At 38.7% G+C, this 6117-nt stretch overlaps 1 long non-coding RNA gene across 1 annotated transcript; it reads left to right on the forward strand.

The window, feature by feature from the left end:
* The first annotated feature begins 4322 nt into the window (after positions 1-4322).
* On the forward strand, positions 4323-5105 carry LOC146553950 (uncharacterized). Its single transcript, XR_014889526.1, has 3 exons — positions 4323-4605; positions 4713-4819; positions 4955-5105. It is a non-coding gene; the product is annotated as an uncharacterized LOC146553950 (long non-coding RNA).
* The last annotated feature ends 1012 nt before the right edge of the window (positions 5106-6117 follow it).

Genomic DNA, 6117 nt, shown 5'->3' on the forward strand with positions numbered 1-6117 from the left:
GACTCACCAACAGACAAGTCTTTTTAAAGATAAGTTTTCAGTTAATATCTCTTTGGAAATCACCTGGTTGGTGCAAATATACCCCTGACCTCCTTCAGTTCCTCGGATGTCCGTAAACATCTGGGAACCCGAGGAGACCAGCAGCTGGAACCTCTGGGAGATTTGTCTGATATAAGATTCTAGCTGTGTTGCGTCTTTGTCTTTGGTTTTGTCTCAAATATTTCCCTTCAGTTAAACTGCAGGCAAATTCAGCACCCAGACTCCTGCACTACAAAGTGATGCTGTAAAGATGGTGCAGGATGCAGTTTAGTGTTGTCCTGTTGAAATATGCAAGGCCTTCCTTGCATATTTAAAAAGCGCTATACAAATACAGGCCATTTACCATTTACCTTCCCAGAAAAAGACCTATTCTGGGTGGGAGCATAAACCGCACTAAAACCTGTACATATGCAATGTTTTTGTGTTTTCAATGCTGTACAGTCATGTGAAAAAAAGAGTCTTCAGAGCACTATGTGGTTCTGTGAAGTACATCTATCAAAGCAGAAGTTTTGGCTTTTTGCAGGTCTAGAGCATTCAGGTGTGTGTTAACAGGAAGGCAACAGCGTGGTTTTTATAACATTACCGTAGGTGAATGTTGAAAAAGATTCACTGCATATGAGTGTAATGAAATGTGCAATAATCTTAATAATACACTTGTTTTGATATTTGGGAAATAATTGTGTTTTTAAACAGTAAAGAAAAGAAGAAGAAGGATTACTTCTTCTCATTTCTTTACTGTTTCCTATAACTTCCTATAACGAGAACTGATTGATTTTAAATCGATGCTCTTCAGATATAAACACTAAAAACAAGAACAGTAAAGAGCAGCAGGAGTCTTTATGAGGAGGAGACTTTATTCAGTTCAGCTGTGTTTTTGTTTCATATATGAGCACACAAACCATTTTCTCTCACACTCTCAAAGATGAAAATGATGATGTGATCATATGTCAGGCGTCTCCTCTAAAAGCTCCAGGGTGGTGAGGAAATCCTCAGCTACAGCTGTGCTTTGCACCTCTGGTTAGAAAAAAATATGTTTTATGAATAAATTACAAGTGTAAAAAAATCAAGTTGTGATTCTGCATTTAAGCATCTTTAAATGACAGATCAGAGCAATAACAGCATTTCTTTTAAAGAGGAACACTCACCACTGCATGCTGTGCCCTGTTACAACCTGTAAACAGTGATGCAGAAGCTCAGTGTGAACACTTCAGTTACTTAACATTTGCAGATGAGGTGTGTTCAGTTTTCTACATGTCTACAAGCTGCTGACAGTTTTTATCAGGTTTAATATTTTGTTTAATCGACTTTACTGGGATACTGTTTAAATCACTGCATGAGGCAGAAGTTTCTATAGAAGTGGATATGGTTGTTTACTAAATAGTCCCCTGTGTTTACACGAGGCACAAAGTAAACAACATATTTATCAGCCTCATTAAAGGTGATCACACAGTAAACTCTGTTTAAAGCCTTTCTGCATATGTTAAAACCTTAAAGAGGAATTATAGATTTGATCGACTGGTCCCTAAATGCAATTCACACTCTCCTTTCAATGAGAAGCCTGGGCTCGGGTGAGCCCGAGTGTCCTGGAGGGACGTTCCCCGCCGGATACACGATGGATGGGTGGAGGAACTAGAGGGTCGTGTGCCTGGCGGGACTGTCGATTGAGGACATTGAAGACATCTACCTTTTCGGAAGCATGATAACGGGGTTCTTGCTGATCGGAGCTGGCTTGGCCCTAGCTTATCGGAAATTGAAGAAAGCGGAAATGGCTGATCAAAACCCCACAAGGCTGCCTGCTGTGATTGAAACCGTGGCACAAGTTGTGACTTCTCAAAATGTGCTCATCAAACGCAGCATGGATAAGATCAAGAGAAGCTTGATGCTGTTGTGGGCACTTAGAGTCTACAGCCTACCACACCATCTTCAGATATAGCTGCACACATAGAGATGTTTCCCCCACGTTGTCCAGGGACTTGGATGGTAGCCCTTTGTCCAATAAGGTTACGTCCTCTGCGTCTAGTTTTTGCCAGATTGAAACCGGCCGCATCAACAAAAATATACTTGTGATGATTCACAGCAGCGTCCAGCTCCATCACCCACTAAAATCATAATTTAGTTAGTTTTTTTAGCCGTATGTCATTCCTTGCCCTGACCATTTCCACCACAGCCAACTCCTGTTGGTCAGTCAAAACACGTGGGCGACCACCACCAGGTTGTCTCCTGTTAATTCTGAGAACAATCATATACTGTGAATATTGAAGTATTACAAATTACATTACTGTAAACTGACAATTACATGTTGTTCATCTATACAATAGAGTACTATATTTTAGAAGTGAAGTTGCTATAGCAGACATACCAGTTTTCTTGGCGAAAAGTTCTGATGATAGAGCTGACAGTTGACCTTTGTAAATTAGGCTGTACCAACCTGGCAGCCTCAGCCATGGTGAAGCCTCTGTTAACCACATGGTCAACAATGATGGCCCGGACTTCATTAGAGATGATGGTGCGTTGTCTTCTGCCTACATTTCTCTGAAGACCACCTCTCTGTCGAGGAGCATCACCACCTCTTCGATGAAGGTTTCCTCTCCCTACGAGTCTATCCTGCTCCATATTTGAACAGTGCAAAGTCTCAAACACAGTTCTACTTATATGGTAACTAATTGTGATCATCAGGGGGAAACAATTAGCAATTATAGTGTTTCTAGATTGAAAGCTTTTGCAGCAATGTGTAACTTACAAATGACCAGACAACAATCAGTCAAGTTGAAAATCCATGGACATAATGAAGGATTCATTGATTAAACATTAAGATCAGTTGAATTAAATGACAGACAAATGTATTAAACTGAATAATAAGAGATGCAAATCAAAAATTTTATAGTGATAACATTATGAAAGGCAGTAACTGTGAACGAAACATTTATTTAGATGAAACACTTATTTTGTGTAGTGAAAAGGATATTTTGTCATTATGTGTATTGTACTAACACGATTGAAAATATGCTGAAATGTTTGAAAAAGGTGCACTTTTGATGATCTGTTGTGATATAAGTACTAAGAGTTTTGAAAATGTACCAATTGCTTGTGAAAACTGCGCCAAACCAATAAAAAAAACTGCAGCACAGGTTCTCGCCTGTGGAATACAACTTTTAAAAACAAAAACAAAAAAACTATATACTAATAGGTTAGTTTACACTAATATATAATATGTATTGTTGCTGTCAAACAAATGTTTAATCAGATTCATCACAGGGTTACTGTGGATTCATTTTGATTAATCACGATTAAATATCATTCAATGCATCATTCATGCAGTTTCTTGCAATCCACTTGGCAATTGTGTCAGTCAATATTTCCGAGGTAGACTTACTGAGTCCCCGATGCTCCGTGAGTGGTTTGTAGCAAGCTGAGTGACGCGTTAACCAAAGTCCTAGCAGCATCCCCGGCTAACGTATGCTTTGCGTCAATGTGATATTTTAAGCTGGAGGTGCTTTAGTGAAAAGAAAATTCCTTCTTGCACAATGTGCATAATAATACTTTACGTTGGTCGACTGTTCCGTCTTGTTATTTTTTTAATACTCAAATTTCCCATCGAGAGGGCCAATGTGTGTTCATCATTTTCCATATTGAGTTGATTGGTTCAGCTGCCCGTCACTACCAGATCAACTGCCCATTTGCGCATGTGCGAAGGTAACTCTGTTTGGACAAACTGCCCGAAAGGCGTTGACAGAAACATTTCAGGAATTTTGAGTCATTCTGCACTCCAGATGCGTTAATTTTGACAGGACTAAAATAAAGACAAATGAATGCACAAAGACTCATATTTTTTTTACTCCTGTTGTCTCATTTACTGTGAATATTTAGTCCTTCTGACCGTGAGACGCAGTCATTGTCAAGAAAACACTTCAGTATTTCACTTTTATATGGCAGAAAAAGTCCATGTTTATTCATTTGATCCTGAATTTCTCAGAAAATGTTTTGGATAAATTCTATGAGGTTGTTTACAGATCCCAGATTTCAAAGAGACTTCCCGGATTGCTGTAATCAGAGGTCACCATTACGAAACATCAAACATGTAGAAGCACAGGTTTTCTGGTTAATGTGTGTTTGATTTAAAATCAGAGTTTCTCTGATTGTCAGCTAGATCTCTACAAGCTCTGTGTTTTTGTTAAGAAACAGATATCAGGGAAAATGAGGGAAAATATAAGAAAGCACAGTTAGATTCTCCTTTACTTGAGTTTACAGCATCCCAACAGGTTTGGCGTGGCTGCCTAGCAACTAAAAATGTTTCCAGGTGTATAGTAAGAACATTTGTTTTTACCAAATTCATATGAGGCGGAAGGATTTGGCAAAATCTGTGTTTTTCCCATTTTTCAGAAAGAAGACTTTAAGGTGCGCCAAACTGAACATTTATAAAATCATCATACCAGAGTAACTGGAACATGGCTGGAAATGTTCTCATCACATGACAACCTTAAAGGAGCACTTGATGATTCAGGGTGGAGAGAAACCTGACCTCTGTGGTATCTGTGGCTGATGTTTCCATAATGACAGCTGCTACAGGTGAGTCCAGTGACTTTTGGAGAGGCTTGATGATGACAAAAGTTTCAAACTCTCAATTATTAATATGCCGTTTTTATAGCTATAGTTCTCTATATTGGCTTGGACAGGCTTCACCTCAGAGTCCACCATGATGACGAGCGGTATGAGTGTGATGTTTGTGGGAAAACCTTCATACGCCACGATCACCTGACCAAACATCAGAAAATACACTCTGGTGAGCATGGAAGGGACGGCAGTGCTATTCTCTAGTTTTACTTGTTACTTTCGTGGCTTTGCCTCCACACAGTCACATGGTACAGCGTTAAAACACTTAAAAACAGTATTTTAACTGTACCCATTTCTATTACAGGTGAGAAAGCACACCAGTGTGAGGAGTGTGGCAAGTGCATTAGATGCCATGATCACCTGACAGTCCACTACAGAAGTGTTCATCTGGGAGAGAAAGTCTGGCAGAAGTATGTTATACAAACCACGGGCTGGTTCTCTAGTGCAGTGGTGTTGTTGTTGTCACCGGCTTCTCTCTCTCCTTTCCAGAGTAGCCTGTAACTTTGGCAAGTGTTGTTTTCTTTTGTTGTCTGCATAAATAAATACTGCAGAAAGTTGCTGTGCATCAGTGTGAGGTCTGCATGAAAGAATTTAAAGGAAAGTCAAGTCTAGAAATGCACTTCAGGACTCACTCAGGTAAGGAAGCAAAGGAAATAGTGTAAAGTGTCGAACTGTCAGATATGTCTGGGCTCGTCTGGTTGTGCACGATGGGGAAGTAAACACATGGCATTGTTATGAAGCTTATGAATAAGTTGAATAAGGAAAATCTGTAATGAGTGATCTATCTGCTTTTGTGGGTGTTAGGCTGCTTTTTTAAAAATTTGTTGGTCATACATACACTGCATCTGGAAAGTATTCATAGTATTTCACGTGGATGTATAGATGTAGCGATACCGAATAACAGCAACATCAGGAAGAAGGAACACGAGAAGCTGGAGAAGTACCAAGGGCTCAGAGAAGAGCTTGAGAAGATGTGGAGGGTGAAGGTAACAGTTGCCCCAGTGGTAATCGGAGCACTAGGTGTGGTGGCTCCAGCAGATCCCAGGAACAACATCCGAGATCTTTGTCCAGAAGAGGGCAGTCCTAGAAACAGTTAAGACGCTGCGCAGGACCTTTAAGCTCCCAGGCCTCTGTTAGAAGACCCGAGCTTGAAGGATAGACCGCCCGCAGGGCGAGAGGTGAATTTTTTTATTTATATGCACATATACATATATATATATATATATATATATATATATATATATATATATATATATATATATATATATACAGATATACATATATATATATATATATGTGTGTATATATATATATATATATATATATGTATATATATATATCTATATATATATATATATATATATCTGTATATATATATATATATATATATATATATATATATATATACACACATATATATATATACAGATATACATATATATATATGTGTGTATATGTATGTATATA

The sequence above is a fragment of the Mchenga conophoros genome, linkage group LG18 (genome assembly GCF_057382185.1).
Source record: "Mchenga conophoros isolate Kocher_MC1m ecotype Shallow Benthic linkage group LG18, M_conophoros_male_GT1.1, whole genome shotgun sequence".
In the NCBI taxonomy this organism is placed as follows: Eukaryota; Metazoa; Chordata; class Actinopteri; order Cichliformes; family Cichlidae; genus Mchenga; species Mchenga conophoros.